This window comes from Eptatretus burgeri, chromosome 3 (genome assembly GCF_056783735.1).
Source record: "Eptatretus burgeri isolate ZD-2024b chromosome 3, Ebu_testis_v1, whole genome shotgun sequence".
NCBI classification, from domain to species: Eukaryota; Metazoa; Chordata; class Myxini; order Myxiniformes; family Myxinidae; genus Eptatretus; species Eptatretus burgeri.
In genome coordinates, this window is record NC_140963.1 from 30,035,121 (window position 1) to 30,059,574 (window position 24,454).

The 24,454-nt window shown below is 42.3% G+C and overlaps 1 protein-coding gene across 10 annotated transcripts in view; it reads right to left on the reverse strand.

The window, feature by feature from the left end:
• The window catches only part of MOCOS (molybdenum cofactor sulfurase), a 366,395-nt gene that overhangs the window by 221,132 nt on the left and 120,809 nt on the right, over positions 1-24,454 (reverse strand). The window contains exon 2 of one of the 10 annotated variants that reach the window (XM_085872808.1): positions 13,597-13,703. The exons of 8 other annotated variants lie outside the window; for them this stretch is intronic. The gene's annotated coding sequence lies outside the window, so the exon portion shown is untranslated. Of the gene's footprint in view, positions 1-124; positions 688-13,596; positions 13,704-24,454 lie in introns of those variants that run through there. One more of the 10 variants, XM_085872810.1, reaches the window with a different exon arrangement.

Here is a 24,454-nt window from a genome sequence, read left to right on the forward strand (position 1 = left end):
GCTCACGACTTTGTTATCGTACAGAGCAGGGCATGAATTTGCCGCTCATGACTGTTAGCGTGCAGAGTGGGGCACGAATGGACACATCTTACTGTGTGTGCATGGGTTCGCCATAATATCTTACCTTCTCGTCTCTATGGCTAGCGAAGCTGAGATCGGGCAGAGGCATGTTGTGCAGCTCAGGCCACATGGCGCAAACGGAACGGGTGCATCGGTTAACGCTGGCCGGGGGCAACCGAGCAGGCATGCGGGACCGATGATGTCCTCAGCCGGTCATCAGGGCATGGCAAGTCAAGACATGGAGTTCGGTGTGGGCGATTCATATCATGGTGTGGGGTCGGAGCGGGACATCTTGGCGACGTGGAGTCACCTTTCCGGAAGTGGAATGTTGCTGCTTCCGGCCATCATGGTCAGGCCGTGCAGGGAGTTGGGGCCAATCAGAGCGCCTGATTTGGGTGTCGTCACCGAGTTTCGGGGGAGTGGAAGGAAGCGCGAGGGGAGTGGGAGGGAAGGCACCATGATGGGAAGGGAAGAGAAGGCAGCACAAGGGGAGGGAAGGGAAGGCAGTGTGAGAGGAAGGGAAGGTAGCATGATGGAAAGGGAAGGCAGCATGAGGGGAAGGGAAGACAGTGTAAGGGGAAAGGAAGGTGGCGGAAGGGGAGAGGAAGGAAAGGCAGCATGACGGGAGGGGAAGGGAAGGCAGCATAAGGGAACGAGAAGGGAAGGGTGACAAAACGTGCCCAAACAGTAACTTTTTTTTTTTTGACCGCCAGGTTCTATATAAAACTGGGCGGAAGCATTTTAAACCTACGCCATCTCCTTGGCAAATTCAAAACTAAACTGTCAGTCCTTAACAGTCTCCTTAACATAGGGGTAGGGGAGAGAAAGAGAGAAAGAGAGAAAGTGAGAAAATGAGAAAGTTAGAAAGTGAGAGAGTGAGAGAGTGAGAGAGTGAGAGAGTGAGAGAGTGAGAGAGTGAGAAAGAAAGAAAGAGAGAAAGAGAGAAAGTGAGAAAGTGAGAGAGTGAGAAAGAAAGAAAGAGAGAAACAGAGAAAGGGAAGGAGAAGAAGGAGAAGGAGAGAAAGAGAGAAAGAGAGAAAGTGAGAGAGTGGGAAAGTGAGAGAGTGAGAGAGTGAGAAAGACAGAAAGAGAGAAAGAGACAAAGAGAGAAAGTGAGAACGTGAGAGAGTGAGAGAGTGAGAAAGAGGAGGAGAAGGAGGAGAAGGAGAGAAAGAGAGAAAGAGGAGAGAAAGAGAGGAGGAGAAGGAGAAGGAGAAGGATATTGGTAAGATTAAGGATGAGTTGGGTAGAAAAGTAATGAGTGAGTTTGTTGGATTGAGAGCAAAGGCATATGTTTATAAATATGGTGATCAGATTGATAAGAGGTTAAAGGGAATAATGAAATATGGAATAAAGAAATCAATAACATTTAGAAATTGTCATAATAGTTTGAAGAATAAGAAAGAAGAATATTGGAAAATGAATACAATAAGAAGTAATAAACATAAGATATATAGAAGAAGTAAATAAAAAGGCATGAGGAGTCTTTGATGATAAGAGATTTATTTTAGATAATGGAATAGATTGTGTTTTAACGATGGGAAGATGGGTTAGGGTTTTTAAGGGCTACCGCCGCGTTTTTTCACAATGTATAAATGGTCAAACCAAGTATTAATCAAACTAAAGAGTGGAGAAAATCTCAGTCTTGGTATATAAATGGAAAACATAATGAATGTGAAAAATATCAAATAAGTCTTATTGAAAAAATAACTAAAACAAGGTAAATAAAACAAATAAGTAAATCAATTTAAAAACGAGTAAGTTAGAGGATGTAAAGAAAAAAAATATCCTTGAATGGACTGAAAACTTTGATGGTTATCAATTGAACAATGGAAAAACAATTTACCATAATCTCAAAATGATATGTGGCTCAGGAGGTAGTCAGACAAGAGCATTAAGAGAAGTTTATCATTTCATCATGACACAAAAGGGGTATCTTGAAAAATATAAAGATTCAAATGTTTTATTTTGAAATATTTTAGATGGGGATTATTGTGCAAAGAAAATTAAACTATTGAAGGAATTTGAGAATGAACAAATCGTTATAGGTTCAATGAGTGAGCTAAACAATATGCATTGGTTATTTGAAAAAGAGTGCCCCTAGGCTTACATGTTTCAGATATTTCTTTAGAATCACCTTTAACAAATCACATTACTACTTTTCTACTTGAACAAATCTTTATCTTATTGCATTGGTTATTTGAAAAGAGCGCCCCTAGGTTAAAAGGGGAGACAAATAAATATACCTTGGGATAAAAAGGGGGTTTATTTTTTAGGGGGGAAAAAAAATGAATCGCTGTTAATCCCCCATTCATTAACATGGGGGAAAGTGAGCCAGAATCAGTATATTCACCGTACTGGCAAGGGCCTTAAAAAGTTAAAACATTGTAATCAGCATCAGGCTTTACAAGAAGTTTTGCTTTCCTTGTTTAATAGATTGTAATTTCCCTTCAGCTATTATAAAATTGGCGAGAGCAGATTCAACATGACTTTTGGAATTTAACGGCAATCCAAAAATAAAAGTACGTAAAGAAAATACAATTTTCATACGACAGCACAATTGTAATAAAAAGGTAAAAAGTGGGGTCAGTCTTGCACAGTCAACATCGACATGATATAAATCTTCAGAGGCCATACAAAAGGGGCACGAAACAGAATTTAAAACAATAAAATGATGTAATGAAACATTTGTCGGTAAAATCATATGTGCAATTCTCCAAGAGATATCACTAGTCCGTTTTACAATTGGTGGGACAAACATGGCAGCCCATTGTGGGCACAGGGAGGACCCCGGCAGCAAAGTCCCCTTCCATCGGGATCCAAAACTATCTTTGCACACATTAGGATGCCGTTTGGTGACACAAAGGTGGAACAGGCACTTTTTAGCAACACTTGGAAGTGGAGAGGAAGACAGGATCACAGTTTCTGTTAATGCCAGTGATATTATAGACAACTGCAGAAAGAAGGGGGGCATGGATTGCAGGGACAGCGTTGGTGGTATCAAGATGGAGTCCCAAACTTCTAGAGGTATGCAGAACCTCCTGGACCAGCTGGGAAACAGTTCTTAAAGAGCGCATTCCAACGGCAGTCGCAATATGCCCGACTGAGTGCCATGTTTTGTTCTCGTTACGTAGATCTCGTATGAGACGTATACCGGAGTTTATGAAGCATTCTATGTAAGCACGTGATCGATGACTGTTCGGAAAAAGTTCATTGTAGAAGATAGGCTCGTCGAGAAAGTTGTTGATATTGTAGTGAGTCATATCTTGGTGCACTGCAAAAGGCTTCCAGGCTTGCAACAGGTCTTGGTAAAACAAAGGCAATGGAGAGATGTCCACATGTTGCAAGCCCATGAGAAAAAGTTCCTGAATGAAGTCGAGCATGCCAGCCATTTCTGCAAATGGTTAGCAGTGGGGCGCCATGGCAGTGATGCAGAAAAAAGAAAGCGGTGGACACTGGCGACTCGAAAGGCCATCAGTCGGCTGAGAATGTCAATAAGACCACGGCCACCATCTGCCTATGGAAGGTAAAGGACTTCAGGCTTGACTCAATGTTTGCCACCCCAGAAAATAATCAAGCAGATGTTTCTGGATTGTCAGCAGCAGTGCTTCAGGAGGGTGTAGGGGAATAATTTTGTGCCACAAGGAAGCCAACAAGTTATTGATCATGAGGACACGACCTCTGTACGACAAGGTAAGTAATATTCCTCTCCACTTCTCTAGTCTATTATCAATTTTGTTAGCTGTATTTAACCAGTTCTTAGCCATAAAAGCTGGGGCGCCAATGTACACACCTAGAAAGCAGATGCCTTCCTTCTCCCACTGCAAGTTTCTGGGAAGATGAGGCAAACCAACAACCGGAGTATGGCCAATCCATAGAGCTTTACATTTGCTCAAATTTTTTGTAGTTGTGCAAGCCGAAGATAACTTTTCCAAGTCATTTAATAACATGGTGACATCATCACTATTACACATGACACATACATCATCAGCATATGCTGAGATAACAATTGGCCTTGCAGTTAGCATCACAGGAAAGCCTGGTAGACAAGCACCAAGGCAAATTAGGAGGGGTTCAATACAGAGGGAGTAGAGATTGCCTGATAACGGACACACTTGACGGACTCCTCTTCCAACCATCAATGGTGCACAGGCGATTATTAACTTTAATGACACTAAAAACATGATCATACAACAATGAGACATGGATATAAAAGTTGCCCCAGAACCAAACTGTTTTAAGGTGTAAAATACATATTCATGGCTAATAGAATCAAAAGCTTTCTCTTGGTCTAGTAAAAACAAGCCAGCATTCTGCTTTTGAAGAGTAGACATCCCACAAGTCCCGAATTAAAAAAAAATATTATCATGAATAGACCGGTTTGGAATACAAAAAGATTGATCAAAATGAATTAAAAAGCTAAGAAAAGGCTTTACACGATTTACAAAGGGCCTTGGAAAGGATTTTGTGATCTGCACAAAGCAGAGAAATAGTCCTCCAATTCTGCAAGGTCTGGAGATCTCCTTTCTTCGGGATAACGCACACAACTGCACGGCGTCAACTTAAAGGTAACAAACCATCTTGTAAACTAAACGTAAAAACATCTAAAAGTGTTGGTCCAAGCAAATCCCAAAATGTTTTCTAAAATTCAACAGGTAAACCATCAAAGCCAGGTGCTTTATGATCATGAAGGTCATTAAGAGCTATAAAAAAAAAGTTCATCTACAATAAAATCTTGTTCTAAAGAGTGTTGTTGCGATTCTTCCAATGGTGGTAGATTTTGGGTAAAATTAGACATTGCTCGTTCATTACTTTTCTTTGTGGTTAAAACATTCTTGTAAAAATCCCAAATAAAACACTTCAACTGAGCATTGTTTTCAATAATTTGTCCATCACTTGAACGTAAGCTTAACAGTGAATGATTAGACTTTGTAGTTTTTTCAAAGATAAAAAAAGTCTTTTCAGCAAGTTTCTGAAGTCGACAGACCTTTCACTCTAAGTCGGGTTCGCATTCTGAGAGCATCTTCTCTCATTAAACAATTCAATAGGGATTGTTTCTCATAAAGCTGCTGGCATCGTACATCCTTATCAATATTAATCGTGCTCTCTTGTAAAATGAGGATTTCTTTCTTTAAAATACTTATCCTAGCTTGCTTTACATTAGTGAAGTTATTCCTATATTGCTGACAGAAGACTCGGATTTGTGCTTTTATAAAATCCCACCATTGACAACGATTGGTAAAGTCATTCCGTGATTCTAGAAATCGAAGCCAAAAATTTTTAAAACATGATTTAAAAAAGGAGTCATTTAAAAAAGAGGTGTTAAAAGACCAATGAGAAGTATTCCTCTGAGGACTAGGAAAAGAAAGAAGCATTTTAATTAAAAAATGATCAGAAAAGCCAGAGGGAGTGATGTCAGTAAAACACGATTTAAAAAAGAGAGACGAATGTAAAATTTATCAAGCCTTGCAAGCATCATGTTATTTAACAAGCAACGACACCAAGTAAATTGTTGGACGTTCCCATGCTGTAGTCCCCAAACATCACCAAGATCATGTTGTAACAAGAGAGTGGACAAAGCCCCAGTACTAGCTGGGTGAGGTTCAGGGCTGTTCCTATCTGACTGGATCTAATGTACAATTAAAATCACCACCTAAACACAATAGGGTATCGGGGGTGAGATGCTTAGGAAAAGTGAAGGATTCAGTGAAGAAAGCTGACCTGACTGTACTGTCACTTTGACATAAACATAAACATTGGCAATTAAAATCCACTGGTGGTTATATATATAAAATCAATTACAGCTAAATATCCAAGCCTGATGTTGGCTTAGTGGTTATGATGGCGGCTTGGGATCCTACGGTCCTGAGTTGAAGCCCCGTTGGCCGCTGAATTAAAAATACACCAGGAGGTTGACTCAGCCTGTCATCCTTCTGAGGTCGGCAAAATGAGCACCAGTGTACTGGTAAGGGGGACACTGCATCAGTGGCATAGCCGCATTCCAACCAATGATGCAACCAGCAGCCACAGACTGCAATCAATAGAGAGAGAGCTAAATATCCAGGAACAATTTCTTTAAAAACAAGAGAGGAGATGGGAAGACGTGGAGAAATATAAAAAGCAATACCGGCACTCACGGAGGCTGTGTTACTAAAAAACCAAGTGCCTTTAAACTTCAGCCTCCAGTTTGCCATACAACTCGCAGTCACCCCAGTTTGTAGTAAAAGAAGAATATCTACCTTTACATTATTAATTAGCTGCATCATTTGGACTTTACGTAAAGGATTATGTCCTCCGTTTATATTTAAACTTGCTATAAGCATAATCAATAAGTTTTAATGCAATCAAGTGCTTCCTTGCTTTAAGAATATATTTTTTCAGTCTTTTACAGTCTTAAGTCTTAAGATTAAGACTAAGACTTTCAGTCTTAAGAATACAAGAAGCGCTGGTAATGGCAGCAGCTTCCGGGTTCTTAGCAATTATTTGTGCTTTAGATCTACAAAAATAATTTAGATCTACTCACTTCTTACGAGAAGTTTTTTTGGAAAAATTTAAGATATCGGAAATAGATATTAAAGTATCATCAAGACTACTATCTGGGGGGGGGGGGTAGCTCCTCGCCAAAAGCACTCGACGTCAGAGAGGAGCAACCATCTGAATCATAGTCCTCAATTTCCTCAGGGCATTCGCCCATTTGCTCAGTCTCCATGGTTTATTCAGGAGGAGGGACTAAAGATGTAAGGGGAACACTCTAAGGCGGTCACATCCTTGGATGTATCATCAACGTATTGATGGCAATGTCGCTATATTTAACAGGAGCACTACAAAGCTGAGATGACTCAGAGTATGGAGGGGTTAAGCCCAGTCTGGGGGGGGGTGGGGGGACTGGTTGTAATAGTTGGAGGTTGCAAACTTGGGGGGGGGATGAAGAGGAGGGGGAGGAGCAGGGAAGGAAGGAAGAAGAAGAGACAGGAGGGCCAAGGGGAGGGGGAGGGAGAGAAGAGCAAAGGGGGGAAGGAGGAAGAGGAAGGGAAGAAAGAGGTGGATGGGGGAGGGTAACATTAGTGTCATTATAAGACATTTTAGGGGTTCAAAGTGGTTCAGAAGAGGAACCAACTGGAGAAATTAACCAACTGGAGATTAAGGAGCGTGATGGCTTGTGCTGATTAGATTTTGGTCAAAATCGGTCAAAGGTCTAGGTCACGGTGAGGTCAAATATTCGATTTTTGATGGTTTGGTACAGATAACTCGAGAACGGAAGAAGCTACCAATGTCAAATTACACCACGTGATTCAGGAGGCTGATGGCTAGTGCTGATTAGATTTTGGTCAAAATCGTTCAAAGGTCAAGGTCACAGTGAGGTCAAACATCCACAAAATGATAACTCGAGAACGGAAGAAGCTTCCAATGTCAAATTACAACACGTGATTCAGCAGGGTGGTGGCTAGCGCTGATTAGATTTTAGTCAAAATCGGTCAAAGGTCAAGGTCACAGTGAGGTCGAACATCCAAAACATTCGATTTTTGATGGTTTGGTACAGAATCATCATAGAAACCTCTGGTTTGTGTCGCTACCTTCTCAAGAGACAGCTTTTATTGGACAAGGTCAGAGGTCAAGTTGACGATTTCGAAAGTACCAGTCTATGACTGCTTGTTTGTTTGTTTGTTTGTAGGCATGATAACTCGAGAACGGAAGAAGCTACCAATGTTAAATTATACCTCGTGATTCAGGAGGGTGATGGCTAGTGCTGATTAGGTTTTGGTCAAAATCGCTCAAAGGTCAAGGTCACAGTGAGGTCAAATATTCGATTTTTGATGGTTTGGTACAGATAACTCGAGAACGGAAGAAGCTACCAATGTCAAATTACACCACGTGATTCAGGAGCGTGATGGCTTGTGCTGATTAGATTTTGCTCAAAATTGGTCAAAGGTCAAGGTCACAGTGAGGTCAAACTTTCGATTTTTCATGGTTTGGAACAGAATCATCGTAGAAACTTCTGGTTTGCATCGCAACCTTCTCTAGAGACAGCTTTTATTACACAAGTTCAGAGGTCAAGTTGACGATTTCGTAAGTACCAGTCTATGAGTGCTTGTTTGTTTGTTTGTTTATTTGAAGGCACGATAACTCGAGAACGGAAGAAGCTACCAATGTCAAATTACACCACGTGATTCAGGAGCGTGATGGCTCGTGCTGATTAGATTTTGGTCAAAATCGGTCAAAGGTCAAGGTCACAGTGAGGTCAAACATAATTCCGTAAATTGATGTGGAGAAATGGAGTATTTTTGCTTCGCTCGACGTTACGAGTTCGTTTTAACTTCGATTTTAATTTTGTCTTTGGTTTTTGCGATCGCTTAGGACGCTTAAAACTCAGTTGTTGAAATTCTGGTAAAAATCAGATGTTTTGGAGACGTTTTAAGATTGCATAAAAATATTTCACTCGACGCGTCACGGGTCGTCCTATGATGCAGTGCGCTCGAGCAGACGCGTCGTTGAGTTACGTTAAGGTATAATTGCGTGGAGAAATGGAGATTTTTGCTTCGGTCGACGTTACGATTTTTGATGGTTTGATACAGAATCATCGTAGAAACTTTTGGTTTGCGTCGCTACCTTCTCGAGAGAGCTTTTATTAGACAAGGTCAGAGGTCAAGTTGACGATTTCGTAAGTACCAGTCTATGACTGCTTGTTTGTTTGTTTCTTTGTAGGCACGATAACTTGAGAACGGAAGGAGCTACCAATGTCAAATTACACCAAGCGATTCAGGAAGGTGGTGGCTCGTGCTGATTAGATTTTGGTCAAAATCGGTCAAAGGTCAAGGTCACAGTGAGGTCAAATATTCGATTTTTGATGGTTTAGTACAGATAACTCGAGAACGGAAGAAGCTTCCAATGTCAAATTACAACACGTGATTCAGGAGGGTGGTGGCTAGCGCTGATTAGATTTTGGTCAAAATCGGTCAAAGGTCAAGGTCACAGTGAGGTCAAACATCCAAAACATTCGATTTTTGATGGTTTGGTACAGAATCATCGTAGAAACCTCTGGTTTGTGCCGCAACCTTCTCAGGAGACAGCTTTTACTCAACAAGGTCAGAAGTCAAGTTGACGATTTCGTAAGTTCCAGTCTATGACTGTTTGTTTGTTTGTTTGTAGGCACGATAACTCGAGAACGGAAGAAGCTACCAATGTCAAATTACACCACGTGATTCAGAAGGGTAATGGTTTGTGCCGATTCGATTTTGATCAAAATCGGTCAAAGGTCAAGGTCACAGTGAGGACAAATATTCGATTTTTGATGGTTTGGTACAGATAACTCGAGAACGGAAGAAGCTACCAATGTCAAATTACACCACGTGATTCAGGAGGGTGATGGCTAGTGCTGATTAGATTTTGGTCAAAATCGGTGAACGGTCAAGGTCACAGTGAGGTCAAACATTCGATTTTTGATGGTTTGGAACAGAATCATCGTAGAAACTTCTGGTTTGCGTCGCTACCTTCTCTCGAGACAGCTTTTATTAGACAAGGTCAGAGGTCAAGTTGACGATTTCGTAAGTACCAGTCTATGACTGCTTGTTACTTCTGAAATCTACAGATTTCGTAAGTATATTGATGACTTCCGTTCTGTTTGTTTGTTTGTTTGTTTGTTTGTTTGTAGGCATGATTACTTGAGAACGGAAGGAGCTACCAATGTAAAATTACACCACTTGCTTCAGGAGGGTAGTGTCTTGCGCTGATTAGATTTTGGTCAAAATCGGTCAAAGGTCAAGGTCACAGTGAGGTCAAACATCCAAATCATTCGATTTTTGATGGTTTGGTACAGAATCATCGTAGAAACTTCTGGTTTGTGTCACTACCTTCTCGAGAGACAGCTTTTATTAGACAAGGTCAGAGGTCAAGTTGACGATTTCGTAAGTACCAGTCTATGACTGCTTGTTTGTTTGTCTGCACAGAACATGAATATTTTTCTCTGCAATTGCTTGTCGGATTGACACAAAATGTTCACCAGAGGAGTGAGTGCTCATGTAGAATGTTGTAATGATAATTATGATGCCATAGGTCATGTGGTGTGGCAGCCATGTTGAAAAATGGAAAAACTTTGGACCTCTGTACCTCTGAAACCACACCAAGGAAAAAATTGAAACTTGGCATATGGCAAGTTCTCCTCATGGGGAATAATTGTGATTTTTTTATGATGTAATAGGTGCCTTTGTATTTACATCATAATTGCAGACATAGAATGCTACATCTGATAAGTATGAAAAATTTTGAGGGCATCTCGTAATAAATTGGTCCACAGAAAAAAATTGATGTCGTCATCGATCACATGGTTCGGCAGCCATGTTGTTTTTTTTTTGTTTGTTTTTTTTTAACATCAAAAAAAACCTTCTGTAAAATGGCTGAACAAATCGAGGCAAAACCTTACAGGTATGACTGACCGCGTATCCATGAGGAACAAAACATTCACACTTTTGATGCCATAGATCACATGGCTTGGCAGCCATAGTGGATATACCCAAAAACCGATAAAAAAAGATCTTATTCTCCAGAACAGCGAGACAGATCGAGGGGAAACTTCACACACATGTTCTCCAAGCCTTGGGGATGCCAGAGTGTTCACAAATTAATTGAGAGATCATACGGTCTGGCAGCCATATTGGATTAAATAAAAATCTTTAAAAATATATTTCTCTTGAACTGCTTCATCAATCGATGTGACTCTTCACAGTTATGATCTAGTAGTGATGGCGAATATATGTTTAAAATTTCAACCTGATCAGACGCATGGTTTAGCAGCAGAATTATTTAATTTTTTGATCTGGGTTATTTTTCATATATATATATATATATATATATATATATATATATATATATATATATATATATATATATATATATATATATATATATATATAAATATATTAGGGTGTGTCTAAATTTTGAAGTTTTGAAATTAATACTGGCCAGGTTGCCATTGTGTGCCACTTGAGAAAAAAATGATATATGCCAATTTATACGAAAATCAGAGTATATTTAGAACTTGCTCAAAGCCCAGAAAGATTTACTACACATAGCAAAATGCGCGATATTGTAGCTTATTTTAATTCAATGCTAAAACATCCAAACAATGATATAAAACACACAAAGGGAACAGTCACTGTACAAAATGATATAAAAACAAATAAAAAACAATCACTGATTAAAGTTATCAATTCCCTTCACTTCAGTGGCTTTCACTGATTTCAGGAATTTGTTTCTGTGGTACTTGAGCATTTGTAGTACAAATTGTTTTTCTTCCTCATTGCGGACCACAGCTTCAAAAGGAACAGTCCCTGTTCAAAATGATATAAAAACAAATAAAAACAATCATTGATCAAAGTTATCATTCCCCTTCAGTGGCCTTCACTGATTTTGGGAATTTGTTTCTGTGGTACTCGACCATTTGTAGTACAAATTGTTTTTCTTCCTCATTGTGGACCAGGGCTTCATTGAAGGACTGCATAAGAGCAACTCCTCTCTCTGCCAAATCATTTGTCACTCGTTGGGCAGAAATGATATTTTTTGCCTCATTGTATGATTTGTTTGCCTCCCATTGTTGTGGGTCTTCTTCAAGAAAGGTTTCATCCAGTCCCAGGATCTGGAGCAGCTTGATGGTGGAAGTGGTAACAAAGTCGGGTAGTGCCATAGTAGATGGATCTTTTATGGGAGGAAGCCTTTTTGGGGGTTAGATCCCTGGTTATTGTGCATGTTGTGGACCATGCAGTGCTTTTCATCGACAGTGACTGAGTCACAGAAAAGGCTGAGGCCAATCAAGGTCTCCGACAAATACCACAGGTGTCTGGAAAATGCAGTCAAAGCAGCATTTGAGACTTCCTTGTCTGGGTAGCTATGCAGTGCCTTCAAGAATTGAAGATCATTCCTTGGGGCTTCGCCGGCTGATGGACAGGTGAACCAGTATTTAACATAGGTAGTGGTCACAAAAAGTGACACTCGAAGTAAGTGCTTCCACACCATGCGAGAATGGGATTGTACAGATGCCCTCGTTGTGCTCTGGCGCCGTTGGATGTGGAACTGATCTCTGAAAAGCCACATCTTGATGGCATAAATGGCACGTGCCAGCCAACGCGCACGGTGAACTGCCCCTGGGTACCTGAACCTAATTCCCTTTGGTGGAGTAGCTCCTAGGAAGATGACTGTTAACTGCAAGAGCTCTTCGTAGTCATCTCTGGGGTGCTTAGTATTCAGTTGCTGCATGGCACAGGTGATGATACTTTCTCGAATATCATCTACATGCTCTGATGCATCTCCATCATCCAAAGCTGTGTGATACTTTGATTGATCAATGTTTGGCCAGAAATCACGGAATGACTGAAGATTTCGATTTTTGGAGACCGAAAAACATCATACAGTGAAAAAACCTTTTCCAAAACAATTTCAGACACGTGATGTCGACAGGCAAGGTTCAGAAGATCCTTTCCTTACTCTGTTTCGAGTTTTATGCAAACGCTGCCCTTTATACCTGTATTACTTGAAGTTGTGTCGAAACATAAGGCCACAATTCTGTTCTCCAGTTCCCAGCTCCTTATCTCAGCCATACAGGCCTCTGCCATAACGGCAGCAGTGCCGGAATATCGCTTGGGGATGGCAATAAGCTTGGTTACCTCCTTGCCAGACACCATAATAGGAAGTCGATCCACAGACAGTTGTTCAGTTCCTGTGTAATTGGGCATTATCTTGCCATCCCAGTGCAATAGTAGTGGAACGAGTGGATGAAAAGATTCATGAATCTCGGCTGCTAGAGCTGCACGTTGAACTTTTCTTGCTCGTTGGACTGAAGAAGGACTGATCATCAGTTCACTAAATGGTGCTGTAAACTGATCGGACGTAGCCATGGCAGAAAAAATATAAGTAGCATTCCTGCTGCTGGTTTTGGTGCGATCTAGCGCTGCTGCAACTTCACGTGTGACTACAGAGATTTTTCCCCTTTTCCGCCGCCGTGATCCAGAAGATGTTGAAGGTTTCTTTGGTTCTTCTTCTGAGCTATCTGCAGATAATTCTGTTTCCTCAGATGATGAATGAAGCACTACAACATCTGTCACTGCTGCTGAGCTTGCATGATGTTGTTCATCACGCACTGCAACTGCTGCTGATCTCGCCATTGCTCTCTCTTCTTGCTTTGCGAGTTTCATGTCAATTCCTGCAATCGAACCATGTCGTCCTTTTTCACGCTGAGCCTTCAAAAACTGCCAATCGTCTTCTATCTTGATCATCATCATGGCCTGTTCATGTGTAATATCAAAGACATTGTCCAAAGAATCCCTGAAAGCATCACGCTTTCCCTCTTCTGTCGCTGACTTCCTTGTGATATTTTTTTCAGGCCCTGCCATTCCTTGTGAAGACGTCGTAGCTGATCCCAGAGATGATTCTTAGCCCTCCTTGGTATCCGTGCTCGTTCCCAAATTTGTAGGATCATTGTGACCGTTTCCTTCACACTGTCATTTAGACTATGTTCTTTCTGTATATAATATGAAAATCAAACAGCACCTTGAGCGCCTCTCCTCGTGAAGGTAGCTAAGCACAACTGAAGTGGTCTTCTGTGCCACCAATCAACCAAATCTCAGTCTTTTTCCTAGTTAACTTCGCCATTTCACCTGCAAACAAGCCAAACAATGGCAAACAGCCAAACATTGAATGGAATAAGCATCACAAAGATTACATCAACAGGCAGTCGAGATAAATAATACAAAGCTGTATGCTGCAGCCAATGCCCTGTGATATAAAATTGTGTTACAATTTATTGTGAGCTGTCGGTCGAATGTGTGGTGCTGCTTTGCACTGTCAGGCTTCGCAGGCTAGATGTGCTGTGCATTGTGCAGGGCTGTCTTTGGAGAGGGTAACTCAAAAACAAAACTTACAATTAATAATATTTATGTTTTGTCTATTTTGCTTTGGTGTGTCACCAAAAAAATATTATGGGTGGCCACTGGCCACAATGCCAGTAAACAGAGCAGTGACCGGCTTTGAGCGCAACTGTGTATACCTTTGGTCTCGTTGAGCAAGTAGTAAATGTGCTATCAAGTTTTAATTCTGGATATGGTGTTTTTGTATAAAGTGGCACACAAATTTTACCTGGTCGATATAAAATATCAAACTTAAATTTTTCGTGTAGTCATTAGACACACCTTAATATATATATATATATATATATATATATATATATATATATATATATATATATATATATATATATATTTGTATATATATATATTTGTATATATATATATATATATATATATATATATATATATATATATATTTTTTTTTAAGGCTTACTTGGCTGTGCCTGGATGGGTTTGAGGGAAGAGGAGTAGCAGCTGGGATGTGACTCCTATCCAGGTTCCTCCTGATGACTTCATCTTTGCTTTTTGGTTGTTTAGGTTCCTTCTGATTACTCCAATGCAGGACTGTACATATTTGGTCATCCATTTGATTTGAATTGAATTTATTTTAATCCCATTCTAAATTCAATTGATAAAAAATGTCGTGAGTCAGAGTCAGGTGTCCAATCAAAGCGGGGTTTGCATCAAAACAGGACGTCTTGGTACCCGGTCATCACTGCCAGTAGTTATAAAGTGTCAGTTCTAATTATGTCTCTCATTAATTACGTAGCATACCAGTCCACAAATGCCACACAAAATACACAACACAAAAGTCCTGGTGAGGGTCTGCAATCTCTGATTGCTCTTTTTCTTCTTTACTTTGCATTGGCTTTTTAATATACATATGTAGGTCAAGCAGAATTCCAATTATTTATTTCTTTTCTGGTGGCATTATTATGGAAAGGTGTGCAGAATGCATTCGCTAAAAGGCACATGTATGTGTCAATGTTTCAGTGATTCAATAAATTCAATCTTTTGACAATGTGCTTGAGATTATAAAATGAATCCAAATGCAACGTTGAAAAATAGAAAAATATTAGATCTGACACATCAAATTTTCCCTTTTCAATTCTTCATGAAGAAGTGCATGGTTAAGCAGCAACTTAAACCATAAATTTCTCAGTCATTTATGTGGAGGCAGCCATGTCTTTCCCACAACTGGCTATGAAACGCGTGAAATCACTTGTGTTTGTGGGTTCATTCCTCGACTGTTAAACACATGTGACGTCACATATGCATTGTGGCCAATTGTGTACAAGACATCTATGCTTCAACATAAGTCACTGTGAAATTGACCAAAGTGACATTTACTGCCTAACAGCACATTTTTCAGAAAAACTTTACAAACCTGAACAAATTTGATAACACCAGATCTACAAAATTGAGGGCCCTTATGTCTCGATGCGAAACAATGCTATTTGCCAAATTGCAGCCTGTTAGAATTAAGCTTGAGAACATCATTGAATATCAGCAGTGGTCATTTAAGTCACAATAAAACCGATCTGGGATGTCTTGGAATGGTGTCTGAAGGCAGGAATCAAAAGACCCCAATAAATCACTGATATTGCAGTTACTCTATCTAAGGAATGGTTCAATATGACCTACTATTTCCAACACTTGGTACAAGATCTTGCACAGTGAGCGACACCATGTTTCTATGAAACAAACAGTTGTATGCCTGGAGTTGGCTTAATATTTAGGGTGACAGGCTTGGGATCCCAGGATCCAGAGTTCAAATCATGCTCGGCCATTGAATAAATACCAATGGGGGTGAGGGGAGGGATTGACTCAGCCTGTCATCCTTCTGAGGTCAGACAAAATGAGTACCAGCTTGCTGGGATTATTGAGCCTTTTGAGTATCCTGTGTCAGAGTGGCGACGCATCCAGGATTGTGTCCAATAGCTCAGGAGATTGCTTTGGCAGCACCAATGCTCTGAACAGAGAATGGTCCCAATGGATGGATGGATGAATGGATGGAAACAGTTGTGAAATAATAACTGCATATCTGTCGACTGTCGCAGCAGTATTTCTGGAAATATAATGCATCTCTAAAGGGCAACACATGCCTGCTATTCAGAGCATGAATCATGTTGTTTCTGAGACCCTCCGAAGCAGTAGCATCCTTGGCATTGTAATTAGGTTAATATGGTGTTTTTTGTTTTGTTAAGTTCTACAATGTTTAACTAGAATCAGCGACATTCAAAAGTTAATGCAATGACCCCTTGCTCTTCCATCAACCCCATTTCATAGGAGTCATAAAATAGAGTAGATTTAAGGATGGCTGGCATCATTATTGTCTTGGCTGATTGAAATACAAATGCTTGGCAAGATAAAAGCCATAACTTCACATCTAATTTTGACATTGAACCACCTGCTCCTTCCTCAGTGGTATTTAAGAAAAGCACCAAGCTAATATCTGTTTCTGAGAAGGCAACAGCAAACCAACCAGCATAACCCTTGCCAAGAAACTACTTTGGCTGCCCCAATGCTCTTACTGCAACATAGTGTGGTACATCAGAATCAGAAATGTCTGTTGACTTCAATCTGGAGAATCTTTGGCAAGGCATCATCTCACCAATTCCTGCCAGGATTGGTTGAAATGCCAAAGCAAGGCAAGCCAAAAAACACAATTTTGCAACCGATTTTGACCTTTGACCATCGTATAATCCTGAAAATGATTAATCTGAAATGTTTTGAAACAGCCTTTTATGGGCTATTTGAAAGCACCTTGATGCCAACTTTCATCTCTACTGATATAAATACAAGGCAAGGCAAAATATGTGATGTTTAGTGTTTCACGTTTGACCCCTTAAAATCGGACCAGGGGCCTAAATCGAAAAATCTAAAAGGGGATTGAAGGTATTGGACCAAAGTAGCTTTTGGACCAAACTTTGAGGACTAGCTCAGAAATGAAATCATGATGTGAGATTGGAATTGTTGTATGAAAAGAAACAAGGAAAATAAGAAAATAATTACGAAAAACAATATGCCTTCGAAAAACAATACGAAAAACAAAAACAACATCCCCATCTCCTTGAGGTGCTGATCATTTTCCCCTGCGCTGTCTGCGATATGTCCTCCCCATATTTCCGCAGGGCGCTCAAGGTCCGCCAGCAACTCCCTTCTGGTAAAACTACCCAAATAAACAAATCACTGCTCACCTTCACTTTTTCATTCCTCTTTTTTCCCACCTTCAGAAATAAACTCTCCCACTCGCTTCAATCCCATTCTTCCCTCCAAGCCTTCAAAACAGCTGTTCACCAGCACCTCAAATCTTACCCCATCCAAAACCTCGATCTTTTCTGCCCCCGTTAATCCACCCCAAACCCACCTCCTTCAAATTGCCTGCTTTCCTTCCTGAAAGTCCCTGGAGTGTCCATCTTGTGTACCCCCATGTTCCCCAACCCATCCCTCTCCCTTCACAGATTTCCTTATGTCTGTTCTCCACTGTTTTGTCCTTCCCTCTCCCACCCCTCTTGTCTCATGCCCCCCCTTGCTGTGCGTTGTGTGTTAGCTCTCAAACGAGCCTCAACAATGTATACACATAAAAAATCCCTTCTCTCCCTGTAGGATGCAGGGGAGCCATAAAAAAACATGTTTATACCTGCAAAATAATTTTCAGCTACAATATATCCACATGCTACTAATATCTTATTTCACAAGTAAGAACAACAAGAACATTTGACATAGGAAGAGGCCATTCAGCCCATCCTGCCCATGCAACACCAACACCAGATTTAAAAAATCCATCAAGTAACAGGTCAGGTATGGGAGCAGGCACCGGAGCTGCGCGTCGCTGCTTCCACTTTCCGCCGGTCGACTCCAGGGGCCTCCGTCTTGCCATCCCCCAGGTAGATAACTGGCCCATCCCCATCTCCTTGAGATGCTGATCAACCTGCTGCAATGAGGCACGTGGTCTCAATGAGATAATCTGGTCAGCAGGATCAGCATCAGGAAAATGAGCCATATGTCCATGCAGCCGCAACTGATGCTCATGGACTATGAAGGTAACAAATCTAATTTGAGTCTCTCTCAGCAACTACTCATTGGACACAAAGTCCAACCAGTTATAGTCAAGGATTCTCCGAAGAGATCTGGTCCCAAAAGGAATTAAGTCACCATCTCAGATCTCTGGTCTGAGTCAAAGTCTCACATCCATAGAGCAAGAATGGAAGCAAAAAGGACCTGAAGACTCAGACTTTCATCCTCCTGCACAGGGAACGGCCACACCCTATGATCCAGTGAATCCATGACTCCCCAGGCCCAACCCGGATGTCTATTGACCTCTGACTCACAGCCAGCAGAGACATGAATATCACTTCCAAGGCAAGTGAATCTCTCCATGATATCAACATCCTCACCACAAACAGGTACAGACAAGATAGCAGCATCCAAGATGTCAATGAAAGCCTGGGTCTTAGTTTTGACCCAGGAAACCTGTAATCCCAGCAGCTCCGACTCCTCATTCACCACGCCGAGGGCCACCGCAGCTTGATCTCTCCGACATCCTACCGAGAATCCAGTCCATACAAGTGCTGAAAAGTGTGGGGGCCAGTACACACCCCTGGCAAACTTCAGTAACAACTGCAAATCGTCAGATGGAACCACCACACCTCAGAGCATTCTCAATACCAGAGTATAGTTCAGAAATCACATTGATCAGTTTTGGTAACACCACACGAATACTGAGAATGTTCCAGAGGGAATACTTCTTCACTGAATCAAATGTTTTGTGGAGATCAACAAAAGATGCGGGCTGCCCCTGCCGAAACTCTCATCTTCGTTCGGTGAGGACCCGAAGAGCAAGGATATGATCAATCGTTGACCTCTTTGGTGAAAAGCCTGACTGCTCTGGACGCTGGTGCTCAAGCAGATGGTGGCCAACCCTATGAAGAATTATCCGAGCAAAGACTTTACACGGCACTGAGAGCAATGTCAACCCTCAGTAGTTGTTGCAGTCCTGGCGATCACCCTTCCCTTTGGAGAAAGGGACAACAAGCCCCTCTTCCAGTCAGTTGACATGATGCTTGTGTTCGAGCCAGAGCACAGAACTGCATGGAACGACACGAGTACAGCATTTCAACCAGAAGTTCAGCATGGATGCCATGTATCCCAGGAGCTTTACTCCATTTCAACCGGTTCACCGCCGCCTGTGTTTCCACAAGTGATGGTAGACCACAGTTGATTGGAGGGTCAGCAATAGGGATAGCAACACCTCTGACATCCAACTCGACAGCTGGTGTATCAGCCTGGTGCAGCCGCTCAAAGTAACTGGCCCAACGGGCCTTCACTTCGGACTCCTCTGTCAAGAGTCCACCACCCTCTGCTCTAACTGCAGTACACCGTGGGACGGGCTTGAAGAAACGCAATGCATGAATTCCCTTGTAAGCAGGACGAGAATCACTTGACCACAGGTGATGCTCCACCCCCGCACAGATTCATCACACATATGCCTTGTCCACCCTTAACGCAGGCACATTTTTACGCCTCAGCTCCCTGAACAGCTCAGTTCTGCCATTCAGCCTGGCCCTGCGACTCTGGTCAATGGTATCCAGTGTCCCTTGAGAGACAAAATTCTTCTTCGCCCTTCGGTGAGTTCCAAGACATCCACCGGAAACATCACGGATGGTGGTCTTGAAGGCACTCCACAACTCTTCAGGATTTCCCAAAGCACACAGGCCCCCCAAATCCCCACTCAGCCTGTTCGCAAACTCATCAGCTTCCCTCTCATCCTTGAACTTGTCAACATCCAGCCTCGGTTGGGATGGTACCATTATCCTGAATTTAAGCTGCAACTTCAGAGTTGTTAACACAAGCCTTGAGCACCAGTGTCTGAGGTGTGTTGCTTCAGAGTTGCTAACACAAGCCTGTGGTTCGTATTGAGGAAATGAGCACTCCGGTAGACCCTGCAGTTCTGGATCATCATTCAGCGACCATCAACGAGCACATGGTCAATCTCCTTTGCCACACTGCCTGCATTGGAATACCAAGTCCAGCAATGAGCTTGTGGACGCTGAAACCATGAACAGCCAACTCAAGTCCATGACTTCTTGCAAAGTCATCCCAATCAGTTCCAGTCCCCACTGAAATCCCCCAAGATTAAAAGAGTATCTCGCCTGGGGCACTAATCAACCACATACTCGAGCGTGGCATCGAATGCATCCTTTCGGTGAGATTACTCGCCTCAGTCAGAGCATATACAGAGACCAGGGCAATGACACCCAAGGAGTAACAAATCCTTTGTCTCATAATACGCTCGTTAACTGGTGTTAACTCAATTATCATTGGAGCCAGCTTCTTGGACACAGCTAAAGCAACTCCTTGGGCATGGTAATCATCAGAGCGACCAGACCAATTGTAGGTGCAACCACCCACCATGATCTCACCGCAATCCGGTCTCCAAACCTCAGAGAGTGCAGCAATTCCGATGTCCAAATGCTTGAGCTAAGATGCTAACAGATACAGGTGATCATCCTCTCTTAGGGATAGGGCATTCCAGGCCCCCAAATGAAGGGATCGCCTAAGGTTAACCCAAGGAAACCGCCGTCTGGTGGACGACACCTCAGCACCACCATGACACACACAATCGCAATCTGAACCGGGAAGGTTATCCCATAGTTTCCCTCCTTTCATCAAAGAGTGGGGGTCCTGAAGGCTTTACCCCAATCCCGTCATCTGGTGAGCTGCCCGACGGAGGGCAGCTGCATCGGAGGTACTACCACGGAGTGGGTTTTCAGATTTCTTTTTGCTTTTCGTATGTTTTGCGGAATGAAGGGTTTTACGATGGCCGGAGTGCAAATCCTGCCACCATCCTCCTCAGAAAAAAGTAACCCAACTGCAGGAGGACGTCTGCGGACACAGTTGGGAACTAGATTTGGATGGCCGTTGGCTCACAAGAAGCTACTCTGCCCTTTGTAAGTGATGACAAATTAATTTGGGGTAATGGGGGGAGGAGTTGGAATGATAAAAGTGTGGCAGGCTTAGGAGCATCATAAGGGTGTTAAAAATTAATGAACAATTTAAAAAACAAAATGGGGGTGGGGTGGGGGGGGGGATGGGCGAAGGCGGTTTTCGGGTAATTAATGCCAAAATACCGACCACACATTCTTTTTACGAGACCAATACTTACAGACATCACAACCCCTCAGATTATAGCCTGGTGTTGGCGCAGTGGTTAGGGCAGCGGCTTGGGATCCAAAATGTCCTGAGTTCAAGCCCCGTTGGGGCACTGAATTAAGAATACACCAGGGGGTTGACTCAGCCTGTCATCCTTCCGAGGTTGGCGAAATGAGTACCAGTGTACTGGGCCGGTGTATACCCTGGTTAAAATAGGTGTACCATATCCCTGTGTCGTAAGAGGCGACCAGGGTTGCGTCAGGAAGGGCATCCGGTGTAAAACATGTGCCAAATCACTATGCGGATCATACGGATGATCCGCTGTAGAAGAAAGAAGAAGAAGAAGAAGAAGAAGAAGAAGAAGAAGAAGAAGAAGAGGAACATGAAGATCACAATCCCTCAGATTATACAATCATCCATTTATACTCTTGAAAGCTACTTACAGGTAGTGCTAATATCCCTGTGCCCCTCTATCTCCTATATGCTTCTCTATACCTATCTATTTCCAGTTTAATCCTCCCGTTTCTGCTGCGACTAACTTTCCAGAGAGACCTTTCCATGCATTAATTACTTGTTGATTGAAAGACCCTTGCTATCCTTGAAAGACTATCTTAATTATCTTCTTCTTTGCTCAAAGGCTGTAGCCCCTGTTCTATCAACATTTACTCTGCTAAAAAACACCACTGCACCTATCTTGTCCACATCCTTCATGATGATGGCAATAATTTTCCTTTACGGTTTATGAAGCAGACGTAAAAAATAATATGTTGTTATTTACATTAACCTGCAAAAAAACCTTCCATTTCCACAAAAGAAATTTGCAAATCCCAAGATTCTATTTCATTTTTATCACACTTGATAGTTTTCTTCAATACAGGCGATAATTACCTTTCTTTATTTGAAGTTATCAAAATATACTCAGATTCCTTCACTGCACTCACATGATTCCCAAAGTGCTTAAGAAAACCTCAATATTTAACACTTTTCAAGACAGAGACCTCTTTCACACACCTGGGGGCATTATGTTAAAGTTTGTTACCTGGGAGCCCGATAAAGTAAACCTGCATGTGGACACACATGGACACATAGGGACACACAGGGACACAGGGACACGCGCACACGTGCGCGCACGCACGCACGCACGCACGCACGCACACACACACACACACACACACACAAACACACACAGTCTCATAGCCCTTTCAGGGTGAGACTAACATATCTATCCATCCATTGGGACCATACTCTATACAGAGCATTGGTGCTGCCCAATCAGTCTCATTGGCTATTGAACACAATCCTGGATGGGTTGCCACTCCGACACAGGATACCAGCAAGCTGGCACTCATTTTGCCACCTCAGAAAGATAACAGGCAGAGTCAACCCTTCCTGGTATTAATTCAACAGCTGAGTGGGATTAGAACTCAGGATCCTGGGATCCCAAGCCGACCACTCTAACCATTAAGCCAACACCAGGCATGAGACCAATAAAAAGACATCAAAACTAACCGAATAACAATGGAAGAGCTCAGAACACAAAAAGTCATCCAGGAAAATACCCAAGGGAAGAAAACTGCCATGAAATCTGCTAAAGGAAAGAAATGCAACAGGGATTGGCAACAAATATCTGTGCAGCACCCAGCAAAGAATGAAAGCATACCTCATCCCAATAAACACAATCGAAGCTGTGAACCAGAGAGCAGTGCTAGTGTTACAATACATACACATCGTATGATAAAATAGAAAACATGACAAAAATATAATCATTTACTGAAATCGACAAAATTCCCAAAATGTCGTGTTGGACCACTGCATGCATGGATCTAATATTGATATATATATATATATATATATATATATATATATATATATATATATATATATATATATATATATATATATATATTGTTGTGGCCACGGGTACCGAGACGCCAGCTTGTCACTCAGGGGGATTAATCCCCGGTTGGCCTCGGTTGAGCCGGACCTGGGGCCAATGCTCACAATTAACGTTGTGGTACGGTGGGTTGTCTTAAAACTACGAACGCCACCCAGTCAACCACGAGTTCCAGTGTTCACCGTCTAATTATTCCGTTTAACTAGAGGTCACGTGGTTACCTGAGCAAGGAGCGTACCCTCGGCAAAGCACCAATGTTATCTCGATTAGAGTTTAATTAGGGCAGCCGAGTGTTTTAACCGCTGGTGCGTGCCGACGATTTTTGGTCAAATCTGTAGTAATTACCTCCCAGTCTATCTCGGTTTCGGACAATGCTAGACCAATGGAAGGAAAGGACAAACACGGACAGGTTGGAAATCGACAAATAATATGTTCATAATAAAATAAATAAATAAAAAGAAATTTTTATTTGCTGAGGTAAATAAAGAATTTCAAAGCAAAATCAATTAAAATGCCAGGAAAGAGACAAAGAGCAGATGCTTATAGGGGGTTGACTTACGTACAGCTAAACATAGACAAGGGTACCCAGCAGATCATTCAAGGGGAGGAAAGGGGAAAGAATCGTCTCGCTCACCAGAAAGTCGTCAGTGAAGCGAAAACGTCCTGAAATGCGTGCGTGCGTGTTACGTCCGCCGCCAGCACCCAGCTTTGCCGTGCACCCTCTCGCAGGGCAGCCTTGAACTCCAGTCGAAGTCTGGGGGGCATCGAGATCGTCTGTCATGAGTTTAGACCCTGGTGTTGTTGGTGATCGACCCGTGCCTCACTTGTTGGCGGCGCTGCTCACACCCACCACATGCTCGCTTGCCGAAGCACTGGGAAGGACGAATTGTCTCGTTGGTGCTGGTCAGACACTCACACGCGCACAACACGCTCGCTTTCCGAAGCACTGGGAAGGACGAATTGGTTCGTCGGTGCTGGTCAGACACCCGCTTCTTGCTCGCTTCTCTCGCCGTTTGCTTTTTCCTCTCCTTTCGCTTTTCTCTCCTCACGCTTTTCTCTTCAGAACGCTTTTTTCCCCTTCCTTTCTCTCCTCACTTTTTCTCTCCCCACGCTTTTCTCTCCTCACACTTTTCTCTTCACACTTTTTCACTTCTCACGCTTTTCTCCTCACACTTTTCTCTGGTCACTTTTTCTCTTCAGAACGTACCTCAAGCTCGTTTTTATATCTCCGGGCCATCTCCGTGGGGTTCCGTCTGCCCCAAGCTCACCCCGCCCCACTGGCGTGCGGCTACCATGACGACCCGTGCGCTCCCCAAAAAGGCGGGCATCGGAGCTCATGAAAGATTGCTACTGAGGAAGAATGGGGGCGGGCTTCAGTGCTCATGAAAGAAATGTGTGTAAACCTGTCTGTCATAAAGAAAAAAGCTTCCCATAAGAGAGGGGATCTATCCTT